Source organism: Microtus pennsylvanicus, chromosome 5 (genome assembly GCF_037038515.1).
Source record: "Microtus pennsylvanicus isolate mMicPen1 chromosome 5, mMicPen1.hap1, whole genome shotgun sequence".
Lineage (NCBI taxonomy): Eukaryota > Metazoa > Chordata > Mammalia > Rodentia > Cricetidae > Microtus > Microtus pennsylvanicus.
The window spans coordinates 122,535,685-122,555,217 of record NC_134583.1 but is presented as its reverse complement, the minus strand read 5'-3'; the positions used below and the strand labels follow the sequence as shown (position 1 = coordinate 122,555,217).

The following is a 19,533-nucleotide window of genomic DNA, read 5'->3' as shown; positions in this document are numbered from 1 at the left end:
GCCGCCGCCACCGAGGGGAGGTGACCGCGGCCCGCCCGGGCCACCAGTGGCCGCGCGCGGAGGGAACGCCGGGCGTAGAGAGCAGGTCGGTGCTGGGCCGGGCGCTGGCCGGGTGGCGGGGACGGTCGCCTGCGGGGCTGGCAGAGCTGCTTCGGATTGCGCTGCGCTCGGCGACGTGAGGCTGGGACGCCACGGGCCCTCGCTGTCCTCACGCACGGTTGCAGGGTACCGGGGGCTCCCGCAGCCCTAGAGGCCGTTCTGGGCCCGGGCGCGGGGCCGAGGAGTCCAGCCCAGACGCTGTCACTGAGCCGCCGCTGCCTCTTGGCTGGAGCTGAAGGACTCAGCTCCAGTTCTGTCCCTTGTCGCTGCTGTTGCCGGTGGGCATGCGAGGCCGGGATTGCGTGACAGGCAGGCAGGGATGGTTTCCCAAGCGAGCCTAGAGGACTATTTAGCTGGAGATGCAGCTTTGCTTTAGTGGAGTTTTTAGGTACCCAGGGCGCCTGCACTACTGCCAGGCATCCGTGTGTCAGAGGAGGGTGGTGCTGTCTGTCACTCGAATAAAAGGATATTGGGATGACCAAACAGGCCGGTGTCTGATGTGTATTAAGAACCTCGAAGAGTGTTGGGGGGCGCAGGGTTGAATGTAAAAACCAACCTGAAAAGCGTCGTCGTATGTAGAGTGAACGTTTCAGGGCTGTCGTTGTTCTGTAAGCTGCCTTTAGGTCTGTCTTACAGTAATCCTTTACAGTCACCAGAGCACCTCGTGAAACTTCCTGATTAGTAATGGTGTGGTGTGTGACAAGCGACTACGACACTGATGCACGGGTCGGAAGCATAGTTCAGACTCCACTTTACTTAGTCAAGCGCCACACAGTGCAGGTAGAACTGATTAACCCACAGTCGAATTTTGTGACGCCCCGACCTGATTTCTCAGTTAGCACTGCACTGATACAAAGTGGAAGCAAAAGCAGCGCCAGGCTGTAATGTGCGAGTTAGTGTATCCATCAGGACTCCATCTTCTAAACTACATGATCCCTCAGGCCCTCTTCCACTGCTAAAGTCTTTAATTTGAGTGTTAACTTGAAATAGATAACAAGTACAGTACAGTTGGGGGGGGGATTAATTCTATTATTCTATTGTGGGGAATTAATTCTATAATAGTTTATAGCAGACCTTCAATTTCGTTATTACTCCCAACTCTCCCACTTACATAATGAATATTGGACTAAATGAAACCTGCCCCCCCACATTGCTCATGCTTCTGTGTTAGTGTCTAGAACTGAGAACTTGGCGTGTAGTGCAGAACCACCAAGTCTGGCGTGGGAGTGGGGTACATGTTGTCACAGGTGATTTTTTTCAATCAGTCCGAGAACATTCTGACTAAAACTGATAACTTTTGTGCCGTAGTCACATCGTGCGTGTTTTTGGCTGACATCTGATAGGAGTCTTTATAGATGCTGTCCAAATAAGTATGAATTATTCGTCTTTTAATCCACCAAGCAGGCCTCCCGACCTTTTCTTCCTACACACCCACTCTTTTCTGACCCTGTTCTCTGAGCACCCCCTTTGCTTGCAGAGACCCCTCTTCACATTCCTCCTTCGCACGCAGGGCAGGGCTCCCCCAGAGTGCCCGTTGAGCTTGCATGACTTTCTCCTACAGGACGGGAAGTCCTGGATCCCGAGATACCATTTAAGATCTGAAAGCTAATGCAAGCTTTTAGATCATCGTTAACATGGACAGCGCCGCTCCTGCCAAGGGGCTGAGCAGACTACATTTGGATACTTAATGGCCACGTGTGCAGATTGTCCTAAGGGATGTCTCAGAGCAGAACCCCTTCTTCTGCCTTAGAAGGAAGCCCTTTCTGCATGGTGCATTCCTGTGCTTCAAATTCATCGCTGTTCCCAGCCCTCTGGGTCACTTTGATCTGTACTAGGCTGAAATAAACGCAAAAGGAATATTTTAAGCTACAGATTGTTTAGTCTTAAATTTGGGGGCGGATTTTAAAGAATGATTCAAAGAGTACAAGAAGAGGCTTGCTACCTATTGGCAGATACAAAATTTGGCTTATGTTTCCAGGCTTATTATTCTGTCTTTTGGGACAGAATACAAGTCAGTTAATGTCACTTATAACTTGTCACCGTTACAGGATCATCTATGAAATTCTCAAGCATATTTTCTTGTTAAAGTGTTCTTAAAATTAATTTAGAATATTTCTCAAAAGCTCTACACCCATGAATACGGAATGGTTTCCTATTCTATCCGGCCATGAAAGCATCTGAATAAAATAATTTCAAGACTGGCAAACTCAGTCTTGCTGTCGGGAGCTCATTATGAGGTAGCCTGTGGCCTGGAGAGCAGGGAGATGGAAAGGCCTAGCCATAGCCAGACCCCCACACCCTCTGCCATGAAAGAACTATTATATTCACCGGGTGCTAACTTTTGTGTAGGCAGTTAATCCTTGGTGTCTAACAGAAAGCCATGCTGCCTGGTGCGGTGTGTGGTGGCTCACGATTTAATCCTCAGGTGGATCGCTGTGAGCTCACGGCCACCCTCTATGTAGTGAGCTTCAGGCTCGCCAAGACTACATAGTGAGACCTTGTCTTAAAAAAAAAAAGTAAAATAAAAAGCAGCCACAAGGAAGAAAGTAGGCGGAGTAGCTAAAATGAGGTATTTCATTTTGGGTTTGCAAGTCTTTTCTGCAGCCCAAAGATAGGTGGCTACTAAGAACTGAGAGTATGTTAAGGTGTTGTGCAGAGTGTGAGTCCGAGGGTTGTGCTCTGACCCTCAATGGTTCGTTCGTTCATTCATTCATTAATTCATTCATTCATTCATTCATTCAGCAAGTATTTTTGGAGCACTTCTATGAGTCAGGAAAGTGGGCAAAGGCCTGGTGAGGTACAGCCCCTGAGAGACATAAGCAAGCTTAGTTGTCCTCAGAATACATGGGCAATTCTAAGCTGTGTAGATAGAAAACACGGGGAGAGGGGCTGGGGGGCTTTTACTTTTTATGCAGAGCGATGAGAGCCTCTCCTGAGAGGTTGCTTGATCTCTGACTTGACTGAGAGAGTAGGAGGTGGAGGTGGAGCAAGTCCCAGCCAGACACTGGAGCAGGAGCCTGCTGGGTAGGTGGGAGGGCTGACAGGGTCACAGAAGCCAAGCAGGGAGGCGTGGGAAGAGGCAGATTAAGAGGTGGGGGGAGCGGGGAAGGGCACCTCAGTATAGCCATTATAAAAGATCTGGCTTCCACCCCGAGGAAGGGGAAGCCTTTACGGGGTTTTCTCTGCCATTGAAGAGGTTGAGAGTAGATGTTGAGAGAGAGAAGGTTGTGTGGCCCTAAATCAGAATTCTTCTCTGGGCTTTCATTTCCTCATCTGCAGAATAATTGGGTCCCCTCTTGCTCAAGAATTTTAAGATTTCGGGTCACGTGGAATACTTCTTCAGGGAGGCAAGGAGAGCGTGGAGGAGGATGAGATTCTTAACATAAAAGCTTCAGATGACCTGAAAGCTTGATACCAACCCACCTGGAGCTGGCCAGGGCTATGAGTTAAATCCTGTCTCAAAAAAAAAAAAGTTCCTTTAAATCTTCTCACTTTCAAACTTTCCAGTCTCTAAGTTCCCTTTCTGCCTGAATCGGGATCAAAAACTGCCACTCACCCGCAGATCTGGCAGCCAGAGCATCTTTGTCAGGGAAATCTGGAACTTTTGAGAAGGAAACAGCCCGAATTTTTGTCCATTTGAGTTTAGTTGCTGTTGTTTTTGAGGCAGGGTCTCTCTGTGTAGCCCAGGCTGTCCTGGCACTCCATCTGTAGATAGCCTTGAACCCACAGAGATCTGCTTGCCTCTCCTCTGCAGTGTGGGGGATTAAAGGTGTGCACCACCATGCCCAGCCCCATTTCAGCTGTTTTATCACAATCTAAAAGATTTATTTTGTGTTCAGTTCTGTTATCCCACTCCCCTGTCCCATGTGTTCTTTAAACATTTGTTGAGATTTATTTATTTTATATAAGTGAGTGTTCTGTTTGCATGTGTACCGCATGCATGCCTGGTGCCAGATCCCATAGAACTGGAGTTAAAGATGGTGGTGACCCACCCTATGGGTGCTAGGAATTAAACCCAGGTCCTGAAGAGCAGCCAGTGCTCTAAACGGCTGAGCCATTGCTCCAGCACCTCCCAGGTGCTCTCTTCAATTTCACTGTGCGTTTTGCTTGAGTAGGATCTTACAAGGTGGAGGTATTTGATTTATGTATTTGAACTCTAGTGCTGTGGCTCTTCTTTTCCCCCGGGTGCTGTTGGTGTGTGCTCCTGCTTCATGTGCCACAATTGCCTGTTCTCTGTGTAACAGGTGAGTGCTCAGGTTGACCTACTCCCCCGCACTGCAGTAGTTACAGCAGTGAACTCTTTCTCCTATGTGTCTGCTTAGAAAGCTGTGTAACCTTTCTGTGGGATGTGAACTTAGAAGAACACTATTGCAGATGAGCTTTCATGGACTGAGGTTGAGTAAATGATCCCAGACTCATTTCTACAATAGCTGTTGTAGTTGGATGGTTTTTTTTTCCCATCCACCAGTTCCCAAATAACTGACGTGGAGACTTAATATTAATTATAATTGCTTGGCCAACCGCTCAGGCTTGTTACTAGCTAACTCTTACTTTTTAAATTAACCCATATTTCTTATCTATGCTTTGCTGTATGGCTTGTGGTTGTCCTACAGCATGACTTGCTCCCTCTGTATCTCCTGGCAGCTCCTCTCACTCTGCCCTCCTTCTTCCCAGCCTCCTCTGTGTCCGGCTGTCCCACCTATACTTCCTGTCTAGCTTTTTATTAAACCAATTTAAGTAACAAATCTTCACATAGGAACCGGCAGATGGGACAGAAAAGTCTTTCTATAAGCTGTCCCCATCTCTGTTCTGCCAGAAGTATCTGTGTCCCCATGTTTCACCAACTTCAGCTTTGCAGACCTTTTCTGACCTTGTAAGAGCCAGGTGACCGCTTGTTATCCTTATTTGTATTTTTGTCTTACTGGTCATTTCGAGCATCTCTTAGACGTACAGCTTCCTGTAAATGCAAGCTCTTTCTGTGTCATCTGTTGGTCCCTGTGGTGTCACTGGTGCAGAAGTGATTGTAATGGAAGTGCTCCTTGGTACAGAAGTGATTGTAATGGAAGTGCTCCTTGGTACAGAAGTGATTGTAATGGAAGTGCTCCTTGGTACAGAAGTGATTGTAATGGAAGTGCTCCTTGGTGCGGTTATACTCTGATGCTATCTTCTCGTCTGCTCTATTCTATTGTCATTTGTTTTTCTTTGGTCAAAATAAATCCTTAATTTTATATTATCAAATAAGTTATTTCACCTAGGTTTATGCATCTCAAATTTTGTTTTAAAAACTCCTTCCTGGGATTGGAGTGATGTAGAAGGGTCTTTATCTATCTGTTGCTTTCATTGGTTAATTAATAAAGAAAACTACTTGGCCTGATAGGGCAGAATTTAGATAGGCGGAGTAGACCAAACAGAATGCTGGAAGAAGGGAAATGAGGCACACGCTATAGCTCTCTTCTCTAAGATGGACGCAGGTTAAGATCCTTCCTGGTAAGCTACCATCTCATGGTGCTACACAGATTATTAGAAATGGGTTAATCAAGATGTGAGACTAGAGCTAATGGGCCAAGCAGTGTTTAAAAGAATACAGTTTCTGTGTAATCTGTGTAATTATTTCGGGTGTAAAGCTAGCTGGGAGGCAGGAAACAGCCTGCAGCTCTTTCTACATTGGAGAGATGCTCAGTGGTTAAGAGCACTTGTTCTTCTAGAGAACCCAAGCTCAGGTCTCAGGACCCACATCAGGCAACTCCTAAGCACAAAAGAGAATCTGATGCCTTTTCTGACTAGCATAGGAATTGCCCTCATACACACACACACACACACACACACACACACACACACACAGAGAGAGAGAGAGAGAGAGAGAGAGAGAGAGAGAGAGAGAGAGAGAGAATTAAAAATTAAATTGAAATTAAAAATTTTTAAATGCCATCTCTGGGTTACCTCTATGACTTTAATTCTTACAGATATTTTATCAATGTTGCATCCAGCTCTATTCTGTTTTCCTCCATTTGATGAGCCAGGGTTTTAAATAGCATCTCTCAGGGGTAGGACAGGGGAAAGAATTGGGGGGAAAGGGAGAGAGGGAGAGAGGGAGCAGGGAGGAAGAGGGGGAGAGAGAGTTATTGAGCCACGGCACCCTTTCCCCTTCTCTGTGATCGCCATGGCATACTGTCCTATAGCTCCATGCCCACTGGTCAGTGGTTCCACGCATGTTTCATTCCACTGGTCTGTAGTTCTTGCTCCGGGTTTTTTTGTTTCACTTTTTACTATAATGATGTCATAGTCATTTTCTGACGGCCAGCACAGCGACTCATTCATTTTAAGGTTTATGTAACTGTTCCTGGACCAAAGTTTACTTTTCCTTATAAATTTGGAGCACATTCATTAAGTTACTCAGAAATTTTATTTTGAGATATTTTTATTGGGATTATATTAAATGTGTAAATTATTTGAATAGGCTCGATATCTTCGTAATGGTGACGTGTTCTACTGAAAGAATGTAAATGTTTTTCCACTTACCTTATTTTTCTAGCATTTTTTTAGAGCTTGGAATTAATTTAAAACTGACAGAAGAGTTCTAACAATAGTACCAGGAGCTCCTGTATGCTGCTTCTCTGGAAAAACCCAATGTTAGCGTCCGGCCGTTGCTTCATGACACCCTCTGCATGTCACGTTTCCCTCATCCTTTTGAGCTGGGCACAGTCTCCTTCGAGTTTTCACCTCTAGGTACATCAGCACCTTGGGCCAAACTCAAGGCCTCGCGCATGCTAGGCAAGCGTTCTACCGCCGAGCTGTCCTCAGTCCTTCATTATGGAAACTCCTTCATGAAACCCTAGAAGGGCGTTCTTGAGACTTTATGTTTTGATCCTATAGTGAATCATATTTCTTATTTTCTAGATGGCAATCTGTAGTTTAAGATGCCTAACATGGCTTTTTCTCTCATTTTTTTGTGCCAGCTACTAAATTCTGAAACATGAATGCATTTCTGTAGGAAAGCTTACAAGTGTTTTTATTAGGAGCAATATCCTTTTTTTTTATTACTTAACCTTGGCCTGCTTTGTGGGGCTACAAAATATACAAATTAGGAAATTGGTATTTCTCAGTTCTGTATTTTCTTTCTTTCTTTTTTAAACCAGCAGCACCCGGAATGTCTCCCACCCAAGTACTAACCAAACTCAACCCTGCTTAGCTTCCCCACTCAGATTTAGGATGATGCTACTGTAGACAATTCTGTATTTTCTTAAAAATTTCAATAGTCCCATACACTATGCATTGTCAATCTTTTGTGAAAAGAAGGTTAAAGGATTTCATCAAAACTCTAGTTGAAATGTCTTTAAATTGGTACAAACTGTATATTAATATGAATATAGTCCTAGTCAGGCTTGGTGCAATCTGACCAAAGAATGCTGTGCCTTCAAAAGCCCCTCGAGGTGCCCTGAAGCCTCTGCAGGGAAACCATCAGCACAGTACAGTGAGTGCTTGACAGAGTCTACCAACGGCATTTCAAAACTAGTAACAGTAACAGTAATAAAATAATCCACTCCGGTGCTCAGCAGCAGAGGAAGGTGTTGCCATGGGATCCGAGTCTGTAGGCCTTGTGTCCTGATTGTTCTAAACAGACCTTGTGCATGGCAGCCTCGCTTCAGGGTGTCATTCATTTTGTCTTCTAGCCCCCCCCCCCCAGGTAGTTCATATCCTTGAAACAGTGGTGGTTGTGTAGCTTCTTCCCCGTCTGTGTGCCTTATTTCTTTCTCTTTTCTTATAGCGTTGGCCAGGGCTTCCAGGACCACGTCAGAATGTTCCACCAGATGCGTCCTTGAGAGGCTGAAAAGAGTAAGCCTAAATTTTTCCCACTTTGCATGGCAGCTTTTCATTTGTTTAATATTTGGTGGGTTTGGTTTTGTTTTAGACGGGGGTCTCGCTATGTCGCCTTGGCTGCTCTGGAATTCTATATGGAGCAGGCTGGCCTCAGACTCACTGAGATCCACCTGCTTCTGCCTTCCAGTGCTGGGATAAAGGCTTCTGTTCATATGTGTGCCCTTTATCAGGAGCAGGTGTTTCCTCCTGCTTGTAATTTATTGAGCTTTTCTATCAAGGATGGCTGGATAGATAGATTAAACCTTATGGAAAACTTTGCCAGATTTTTCCTCCAGGAAATAAGATGGCTCCACTCCAGCTGCAAACCCAAATCTGACGCATTATGGCTAAGTTGTTACTAGCAGGACATAAATAAGAGGCTTCAATATTTCCTCACTCTACATCCGTTAATGTATGGTCAAATCCCAAGAGTCTAACGTAAACTTGTTTCCCAGTGAGCTCTCACTTTTCCTTCTGATGCGGAGAGTCAGAACTGAAAAGGCTGTGTGAAGGAGGAAGGGTCATGGTGAGCATTGCCGCTGTACTGGTCAGTGTGATAGTCAATAAAGACACGAAAAACCAGTTCCCTTGCTCTGGGTCAGTTTCTACTCCTGGTGTAAATCTTCAGGGTATTTCAAGAGAAAACTGCAGTTATTTAGCAGGTAGAGACGTAGATGGCTCCCTGGTAACAGTTATGCTTGTTGGTGGACTGCTGGGCCGTTAGCTACCATTGTCCCTTCTCTCCCACTTCAGATCAGTATCCCCCCATTATAAAAAACTGTATGTATTAAACACAGAGAGTTTGTAAAATATAGAAAAGCAAACTTATAATCCTGGCTTTGGTGCCAACCTCTTAAAGGCTTTATTTCACTCCCATCTGGTTGTGGAGGAGGAGATGTGCTTAAGCCAAGGTTTCAGTGCCTTCCTCTTTTTTCAGGGATAATCTGAGCTCACCTTGATCTCATCTTGGTCCCCTAGGAAGGATCAAGGAGGGGAGCAGGCTATGATTAGCTTTAGGTATGGGGAGAGAAGCCTGTGGGTCGCCTGGCTGAGCCCAGGGGAGCCACCATGCACTGTACACCAAGCTCAACATTGTAGTTGAACATGGAGCATCCGTGGTCTAGAGCCCGACAGAGCGGGTCCCAAATCTGGGAGCAGAGGGTACCACTTTGGTGATTTTTACCCTTTAGCATCAATTCAGTCCCTGGTTCTTCTTTCTTCACATCACATTTTCATTTAAAGTCAGGGTCTCAGTGTGTAGTCCTGGTCTTTGGCCTGCTGGACTTGCTATGTAGACCAGGCTGGCCTGGAACTCGCAAGTATCCTCCTGCCTCAGCCTCCAAGTGCTGGGACTATAGGTATACAGTATCACACACTTGGCTTTTGTTTTCTTTCGACTCCAAAATAAACCTCCAGATAGTCATTTTGTTTCCCTAATCCCGGTCTTGTGGGCTGTCCTATATGGACATGTAACAAGCAGGGAGTGAGCAAACTCCTAGTTAGCATTCCTGTCAGCAAGTTGAACTTGTCAGCAAGTTCAACTCCACACAAGGGCGCTTCCTCCTCATGGTCATCCCTTTCTCCTGATTTGCTGGAGTGTTTGTTTCCAGTTTGCATTAACCCTTGCCTCTTTCTGGAATCCCTGAGAGAGAGAGACAAGATTTTTTTTTTCTGTCAAGTTATCCCAGGCACCTCTGTCACTGTGCCCCTACAAGTGAATCTATCTTGTGACCCAGAGACAGGAAACCCACAGGATGAGAAATGACGGTTCTCAGCCTCCTTCTAAGGTGAGGGTGGGGTAGTGGGATTTCATTGTTCCCTGAGAATGTAAAGAGGGCCAGGCACACCATCCACCCAGAGAGACACTGCTGGGGGCAGGAAGAGCATGCTACCCTTTCCTGAAAGCAGAGTAAGGATTTGTGATGGGAGAGGCACCGGGAGAGAATGGCTGGTGCTGACGTTCAGCCACGGGTCCTGGCCGCGTGCAGGCTGGGCATTGTTCTCATGACTTGATTCTTTTAGCGTGAATGAGCCTGCCTCATCAGCAGAAAAAGTTGCAATGGATGTGTCGAGCTGTACTTCACTCCCCAACCTCACGCCCCATGACCTCCTCTTTCTGGTTTGTTCTCTCCTCCCATGCCTAGTAAACTAGACACTTTTTTTCACCTTTTCTGTTGTTTCTAACAATAAGTATTATTCTGGATCTCACTCTGGGCTGTTGTGCCAGAAGTCACATTCACAGCGTGGTGTGGGATGTTAGCAGTCAGCTGCTGCAAGGTCGTGATAATGCTGTCCCCAGGCCATGGCCCCTGCCTAGTGCCCAGCACTCCAGCTACTCAGTCAGTTCCCAAGCGCTGCTGCCCCGGCCTGATCCAAAGCTGCTCCTGTACACGCATGTCCTTCTGTCTCTTCACTTTCTCCCAGTCAGCAGGTCTCTTTCTCTCTTGTAACAGTACATGTGGCAGTAGGTGTCTTATTCTAGTTATTGGTATGTCTTCTGTCCAATTTACAGTTTCATTAGCTGTCCAAATTCAAACGAAGGGAAGCTAGAACCGATGGTGGTGCACACTTGTAAGGAGGATTGCAAGTTCAAGGCCAGCCTGATTTATGGGGGAGACCTTATCTCCAATATGATGTGATGACTGATATGATAGTTAATATAATATCCAGCAGTGAGCTTGTTAGCCAGTTCCATAAATGCTCAGCTCAATTAATCTTCAGGATGATTATGTGGAAGGTAATGCTTTAGCCCTGTTTAAGGTGGAGACGCTCGATGTATATTGATAAGGAACCTTCTGTAGAGTTCTGTTGCTGACTGAAACAGATCTCTGCCCTAAAGATTTGGATTAGTTTATCCGCATAGACCCTGCTGTTTGCTGTGGTGCACCAAGGCCAACGAGGGCTAACCTCAAACTCACGGTGGTCCTGTCTCGGGGTCCCAAGTGCTAGGACTACAGAAATACACCTTCAACTTTTAAATTAATTAATTTAATATATGTGTTTATTTGCTTATGTGTGTCTCTTGTGGGTTCACATGTACCACAGTGCACTTGTGGAGGTCCGACAACAACCTTGCCCTTCTATCTTGCTCAAGACAGAGTCTTCTTGCCATTGCATAAACCAGGCTCTCACTGTGCTGCCAGCTTCTGGAGATGGTCCTGTCTCTGCCTCTGCCTCCCTGTTGGGACATGCTGGAATGCAGATACACACTGCTGCCTCCCTGTTGGGACATGCTGGAATGCAGATACACACTGCTGCCTCCCCGTTGGGACACACTAAGATGCAGATGTACACCCCTGTTGGGACATGCTGGGATACAGATGTGTGTACCACTGAGACCAGCTTTTGGGTGGCTTCTGGGGGTCATCAGTCTTGTATAGCCTAACTGAGCCATTTCCCCAGCACCATTATTTTCTTAAATAATTTATTTAAAAAGATAGATCCAAGAAAATGACAGAGTTTGTAATTCATCCATTTCTTGAGCAGTCTTTAATTTGTTTGTTCTAAATTTAAATTAAAATATTTTGCTTATAATCTGTTGAAGAAACTGGCCATTTGTCCTAATGTTTCCTACAATATGGATTTTTTTTTAAGAGCTTGGTTGGCTCAATTTCACTCTAGTTTCTATAGTGAGTTAGCTTACAACTTACCCTTTCATCTGATAGCCATTGCAAAAGGTTCCAAATTGCTCAATCACTATACATAGAATTCACTGGCCCATATAATTTGGTCTTGCCCTGAGGTCATTTCTGAGGAGTCTTCTAGAGTGTTCCAGGTGTCAGAGAGTGACATTATCTATAGCCACCCATTTCCATATCAACACATTGTGCCTTGAAAGGATTTTGTAACTATCTGGCAGGGAAGTTTCCCTGTTCCCTAGTGCTGGGGGTGGAGGGTGGGGTGGGGGCCTCTAGCTTTCTTCTTTAGGGACTGTGTGTTACTTTAAGGATTCCCAAGCTCAGTGGCAGGACCTTGTTGGCATGTCATCTAACAGTATAGATCTGTTATGGGAAAACCCTGAGGACCCCTGGAGGGGTAGTGAGGGTAGAGTGAGTTTGCTTTGGAACCATACTCTACAGGTGCATGTTGTGGTCCTAGAGACTCAGCAGCTCTCAGGACTGGGTGTCATGATGCTAATACAGAAGATTCTGAACCCATAGATTTTAGTACCCAAGGTTCTGGCTGCCGGTGTCTGGAGTCAGTAACTCTTGTATCTGGATCACTGTGGACTTCCAGGTTCCTTTCCTTTCTTCCTTTACTTTGGGGGCTTTGTTGCCTTTGCCTTCCATCACCTGGTGCTTCTGATGCTTCTGTAGGTTAGCAAACCAGTGTTCAAGTAGCACACATGAATGCTGTTGAAGTTTGATCTGTCATTGATTCAAAGGTTCTAAGAAGAAAATATATCAGTGTTGATGTGTGATTCCCCTCTGTATGCTGTGAATAAAGAAGCCGATTTGGCCAATAGCCAAGCAGAATAGGGTCAGGTGGGAAATCCAAGCAAAGATATAGGAGAAAGGGGGGCAGAGTCTGGGAGATGCCAGCAGCTGCTGAAGGAGTAAGATGCCAAAGCATTACTGGTAAGCTGTGGGGCATGTGGTCATATACAGATCAGTAGAGAAGGCTTAATTTAAATGGTAAGGGCTTGTTAATAATAATCCTGAGCTGGTAGGACAAACAGTTTGTAATTAATATTAAGCCTGAGTGGTTATTCAGGAACTGGTGGGTGGGAGAGAAACCTCCAGTTACACAGTGTCAGTATTTGAGATAGTGTCACAGTTAGTCTTAAGGTCAAATAGTTAATAAACTAAGACACAGAGAAGGACATTCAGTGAACTGCTTAGAGCCCTAAGGAGACTGGTCACACTAGTAATAGGTTTGCTTTTATTAACGAATTAGTTAACGGTAAATTACTGAAAAGCTTCCAAGTGAATTTGACCAATATGCTCAAAGTTTATTCTTATATTCCATAGAGGAAATTCAAACTGGGTCAGTTATCTCTTATTATGACTTGAAATGCTTAAAATTAAAATTAGCTTTTTGCAGGGCAGATGTTAATCAGGGCGACCTGCAGCCCTGCGGCCTCACGTTGTCTCCCTTTGCAATGATGAGAGAAAAATAAGAAGCGCTTCAGGTCGGCATGGGGGCACACTGTAATCATAAGACTTGGGAGACTGAGGCAGGAGGATTGCCACAAGTTTGAGGCCAGCTTGGGCTACACAGTGAGTTTCTGGCTAGCATGAAGTACACTGTAAAATCTTTTCTCAAAAAAAAACTCTAAAAATCAAAGGCAAAAAATTAAAAAAATACTCATTATTTATGCCTAGCCAAGGGAAGCATCAATGCATACAAAAGGTGGTGACAGAGGTGAAGGCCACCTGCGGTTGCAGGCTGGTAGTCTGACTATAGTGCTGAATTACAGTCTTGTTTTGTTTTGTTTTTTGAGACAGGGTTTCTCTGTAGCTTTGGCTGTCTTGGCTGTCCTGGGACTCACTCTGTAGACGGGGGTGATCTCTAACTCACAGAGATCCGCCTGCTTCTGCCTTCCTGAGTGCTGAGATTAAAGGCATGCGCCACCTCCGCCTGACCTTGTGTTGCATTCTTGCTGTGCAGTGAAGACAGTTGCTTTGCTGTGTCTTATTTATCTGCCTGTGTTGTTTTCACTTGGGCAGAGGGCCAAGCAGGTGCACAGGTACGTGGGGCCTTAGAGTACTGGATGGCATTTGGTTTGCCTGACACTGGGGTGCCTGATTAGGAGGAGGAGGGCAGGAGATGAGGACAAACCTGGGGTGGGGACTAGGTCTTAACAAGGTGTGTCTGCCCAGCGGGGGAGTTTTACTGCAGGTGGCAGGTGGAAGAACCCCAGGCATAGAGAAGTGTGTGGGTTTGCGGTTTCCTAGCCACAATGTGAGGAGCAAGGCAGAGGGAGATGAGATTTGGAGGCAGCGTGCAGGATCCTTAGAAAAGACAGGTGGAGGCAGATGGCTGTGTTTGATGATTTAACGTCAGAGCTAATGTTCTTTCCTAGAAGTACAGGGCATTTTTTATGTAAGTAAACAAATTAATTTCATATCCCCCTTTTATCCCCAGAAGGTATTTGGCAAAGGCTTTCTTGGACCCACACATAGGGATCTCCTTTGTGACTGCCAAAGCCTGTGGCTATTATGAACACACAGCTCGCGTACTCCTGGTAGAAAGGGATGTCCTCTGCTCTTTCCCCATGATCAGTACCCACAGAGTCACGTTTCTCCCTCTTCTCAAGTACACAATTGCAATTTAGAGAAGTTAGCTCTGCCCAGAAACGCTGCCTTGACTGTGTTATTTATGCTGCGATTAGTCTGGGTGATGATGGTCCTCCTCCTCTGTCTCTCCCCTCCCCCATGATTGGCACCATCACAGCAAGCACCTCTAGCCCCTACTCTTCCCCTGACACATGACCAGCCAGCATTTTCTGAATGTCTGCCTTTTGTTAGGAGGTGTTCCCGATGTTTAGTGACATTTCAGATTTAATCCATGTCTTACACTGTGAAGTAGACGACTATTATCTTAATTTATAGATGAAGAAACTAACATTCTGAGGAGTTGCCTATTGACTTTTCCGAGGTCACAGAGCTAGAGATGGAAGCTAGGGTTGGGGGTGTGACTCACTTAGTTGTGAGTTTGTCTAGCGCGCGTGCAGCCCTGGTTTATATCGCATCACATGTACCAGGTGCTGTGGCCAATCATGGCAGATACTGGCAGGTACATGCCAATAATCTCAGCTCCTAGGAGGTGGAGCCAGGCCATCTGTAGCTACATAGTGAGTTCAGGGTCAGCCTGGGATACAAAAGACTTGTCTAAAACACACACACACATACGAAAAAGGAGGAGGAAATTGAAACTAATGATGTCTCACTTAAGGGTCAGATCCTGTTATTTATTTATTTATTAATTCAATCTAATAGTAAATATGATTTCCCATTTTAAATTTGCTCATTATTTCTGGGTAGAGCATTGCATAGAATGCATCAGGCTCTGGGGTCAGTATTCAGCAACACACACACACACACACATAAACTTCTTTTAAGAATACTTATTTATATGTACACGACTGTGTGTATGTGTGTCTTGCTATAGCACATGTGTGGAGGTCAGAAGAAAATTTGCAGGAGTCAGTTCTCTCCCACCACGTGAGCTCCAGGGATTGAACTCGGGTCACCAGCTGAGTGCCTTTACCTGCTGATATCTCACGGTCCCAACAAATTGTTCTTTGATGTTTTCCCACCTGGTGAACATGCAGGTAACACCGCGCTGCCCTTGTTTCCATCCTAGAGCAGACAGAAGTTGCAAGAATAGAATGCTTATTAAAATATGAATTCAGGTAAAGCTTCAGGGGTAGGACTGATTAAGCTGTTAATGTGTCTGCCATTTTCCAAGGTAGAGCATTCATGTAAGCCTTTGCCATTTTGAGTAAAGTATTGAGATTTCTGAAGCAAAAGAGATACTAACTCTTTAAAATTAAAATAATCATCTATCTTAAGACATCCCAGTCAGTATATGAGCTGGTGACTTTCAGTGTGTTCCCAGCACTGTCGTCACTAACTCCAGAACATTTTCACTCCCCCAAAGGAACCTAACACTTATTAGCTCATTCCCCCATTCCTCTTCCTTAGGATCTCTAATTTTATTTTAAAGCTTTGTCTTATTTTCTTTATTTTTACTTTATATGAATTCAGTACCCAAGAAAGCCAGAAGAGAACGCTGAATCCCACAGGACTCCAGGTAAAATGGTTGTGACTGCCTGCCTGTGGGTGCTGGCACGGACGCTGGCACCCAGCTCCTTTGACAACAAGCCAGTGCTCTTACTCACCGAGCTGCCTCTTCAGCCCCAGAATCTTTCATTTTAAAACCTTGTAACACCTCAGGGCTATGAAAAAGGGTTTGAGGGCCAGGTATGGTGGCGCACGCCTTTAATCCCAGCCCTAAGGAGGCAGAGGCAGGTGGATCTTTGTGAGTTTGAGGCCAGCCTGGTCTATAGAGCAAGCGTATTTAAAAAGAACAGATGTTGAAAATATCATCCCAGAATTGGCTCTCTGCGGTGCAGATAATCCTATCTGTACAGGTGCTGTCTGAGTTCTTCACATATATGAAAATATCATCCCAGAATTGGCTCTCTGCGGTGCAGATAATCCTATCTGTACAGGTGCTGTCTGAGTTCTTCACACATATGAAAATATCATCCCAGAATTGGCTCTCTGCGGTGCAGATAATCCTATCTGTACAGGTGCTGTCTGAGTTCTTCACATATATGAAAATATCATCCCAGAATTGGCTCTCTGCGGTGCAGATAATCCTATCTGTACAGGTGCTGTCTGAGTTCTTCACATATATGAAAATATCATCCCAGAATTGGCTCTCTGCGGTGCAGATAATCCTATCTGTACAGGTGCTGTCTGAGTTCTTCACATATATGAAAATATCATCCCAGAATTGGCTCTCTGCGGTGCAGATAATCCTATCTGTACAGGTGCTGTCTGAATTCTTCACATATATGAATTCATTTAACTGTCATACATGTGGAGAAGTCAGGATGCAGAAAAGTTGAGCTGTGTGTTTTAAATCCTGAAAGTCTAGCGAGGGATGGAGCCTGGATACATATCCAGCTGGCCTGGCTCTGTAGTCTCTGCGTAATGGTTCCATGTGCCTTAAACTGAGAGTTTCTACTTGAAAATGACAGGGCGGCCTGGAAACACCGTGCTGAGAGAATGACACCAAGACCTCATATTGTATGAGTTCAGTAGAATCCAAAATGTCCAGAAGGGACAGACCTGTGCAGAAAGTAGAATAAATAGTGTTTGCCAGGGGCCAGAACAAGAGGGGAGGAGCCAGAGGGAGAGGAGAAAGGGCCTGCAGAGGGGGAGGAAGGGGAAAGAGAGTTCCTGGTTCACTTTCTGAGGCTAGGCAGGCTCTCACTTGTTAAGTCTGACCGGGTCAGAGAAGAGGCTTATAGCCTGGGGAGGTAGCTCAGTGGCAGTGCTGGTCTCGCATGTACATCCGGTATTGTGGGAGAAAGGGGGAGAATTGAGTTTTCGATATCTTATAGTTATATATAGTTATAGTTGGGAGCATAGTATAGAAATCTCTAACTAAATAGTTGCAACTCAAAACTTTGAGTTTAAAAAGGGCTAGCTAGCATCCAACCCAAGAATTCAAAAGTTTGGCGTTTGAAAATGTCACTACCGGTAGCATTACCAGGATAAGGGAGGGCAGGTGCTCATCTCAGTGGAGACAGAAAAGCATTACTAAGCTTCAACCATTTATTATTTTTTATCTTTTAAAGCTTTCTTGAAAGATTTATTTGTTGCCTCTGTGTGAGAGAGTATTGCCTTCATACAGGTGTGTGCATTGCCTGCATGCCTGTGCCTTTAGAGGTCATAAGAGGGTGATGGATCCCTAGAACTGAGTTAAGAACTGTTATGAGCTGCCATGTGGGTGCTGGGAACTGAACCCTGGTCCTCTGCAAGAACTGCTGGTGCTATTAACCTCTGAGCCATCTATCTAGCCTTACTTATCGTTGTAAAAGCAAAGCAAAATGGTGTGGAGAACTAGACAGAACAAAACAATGGCCTCTGACCCCCGTGTCTGAGCAAGAATCATAGTGCTAGCTGGCCCAAAATAGATCTCTGGAGTCTCTAGGTCAGTGGTTCTCAACCTGGGGGTCCAATGACCCTTCTACAGGGGTCACCTAAGACCATCAGAAAATATAGACATTTACATTATGATTCATAAGAGTAGCAAAACTCAGGAAGTAGCAACAAGAATAAGTTTATGGTTGGGGTCAGCACAACATGAGGAGCTGTACTGAAGGGCTCAGCTAGGAAGGTTGAGAACCACTGCTCTAGGACACAGTTCATTGGTTGGCCAGTGATTATATGTTTTTGCTATTTGTAAGTCAATTAGCTTTTCAGTCTATGTCAACTGCCAGACATTACCATTAGTATCTGTACCATAACTAAAGCCCAGGTTTTGCTCTCTGTCGTGGCAATCTGTGATTTAAATCTTTCCCTATTTCTTTCTAGCTTGATCTTATCCCAACTGCTATTAAAATAATATGGTAGCTGGAAAGATGGCTCAGCAGTTAAGAGCACTGCCCTTCACTCCCAGATGCTCTGGGTTAGACTCCCAGCACCAGCCTGGTGGCTCATAACAGTTTGTAATTCCAGTCCCAAGGGACCTGACGCCATCTTCTGGCCTCTGAGGGCATTGCATGCATGTGACGCACAGACATAAGCAGGCTGGACACTTAAACATGTGAAATAAAAACAAAGGTTTAAGCCTGGCGGTGGTGGCGCACGCCTTTAATCCCAGCACTCAGGAGGCAGAGGCAGAGGCAGGCGGATCTCTGTGAGTTCGAGACCAGCCTGGTCTACAAGAGCTAGTTCCAGGACAGGCTCCAAAACCACAGAGAAACCCTGTCTCGAAAAACAAAACAAAACAAAACAAAACAAAAAAAAAAACAAAGGTTTAAAAAACTTACAAAAAAAATAATAAATCCCCAGATTAGTCAACTTCTTACAATTTGTGTAATGTAAGTAACTTTCAAATTTCCATATGTGTGAGGTGACCCTGACTGCTTCCACTTTGAATTGCCTCATCTCTAGAAGGGTTAGATTTGTCTTCCTTTTCCTTTTTCCTTTTTTTCTTTTTTCTTTTTTTGGTGGGGAATGGGTGGGTTGAGGCAGAGTCTCACTATGTAGCCTTAGCTGCTCTGGAATTCACTATGTATACCAGGCTGTATTTGAACTCACAAAGCACATACCACCATGCCTGCCCCATCTCTGCTGACTTTGCTGCTCCTCCTCCAGGCCCTGTGACTTCACAGGCGGTGCTGTCCTTTAGCCATCCTCGTGCTGTCTGACCTTGCGGGGCTCTGTCAGGGTTTATTACTCCCTTTCCTACAAAACTTCAGCTTAGCTTAAAGTACTTGCAACCCTTTCTCCTTCCTTACGCTTATGGGGAGCGGCACCCCTTACCAAATCAGACTGAAAATCGTTAACTCCTGGTGTGTTTTATTCAGTTATTACTAATAACCAAAGCTTAAATCGAAATTGTAAAGAGTGAGTGAGAGCTGAGACTGAAATTACAAGCTTTGCTCATTCACTTTTCCATGCGCTTTCCCCACGAGGTGTGGTCCTTCGTATTTGGGGAAGGGAAGGCCTGGCCGTCTGTGTTAGGACATTAAGTCCTTTTCGACCATCTAAGTCACTTGCATCTTGGTGTTTTCTCTTGTGCACCGTGAAAAGGAACTTCTGTCTAATGTGTTGACTTCTTCTCTAAGAGGCCGTGGTCATTTTTGTTGTGTGTAAAGCTACAAGCCTATTTTCCATGGTGCTCGGTTACTGACAGTCTTTAAAATGACCCAGATTCCCTACCCTGGGAATAGATGCTGATATTCTTAACTCCAGCCAGCCAGTTTTCTCCACATTCTTTCTCTCCGAATCTTCAGTTTTCTTAATCCCTTTCTTGATTTTTTCTTTCAAAACATCAAGAATACTTTGCAGGCTAAAATAGGCTGGGGGATAAAAGAATTCCTGTGTCTTT

General features: G+C 45.1%; 1 protein-coding gene across 5 annotated transcripts in view; it reads left to right on the top strand.

The window, feature by feature from the left end:
* Dnmbp (dynamin binding protein) overlaps positions 1–19,533 on the top strand; it is a 96,591-nt gene continuing 77,058 nt past the window's right edge. For 2 of the 5 annotated variants that reach the window (XM_075974155.1, XM_075974152.1), the window contains exons 1-2: positions 1–85; positions 7,865–7,932. The gene's annotated coding sequence lies outside the window, so the exon portion shown is untranslated. Of the gene's footprint in view, positions 86–7,864; positions 7,933–15,695; positions 15,715–19,533 lie in introns of those variants that run through there. The other 3 variants (XM_075974157.1, XM_075974153.1, XM_075974154.1) reach the window with 2 other exon arrangements.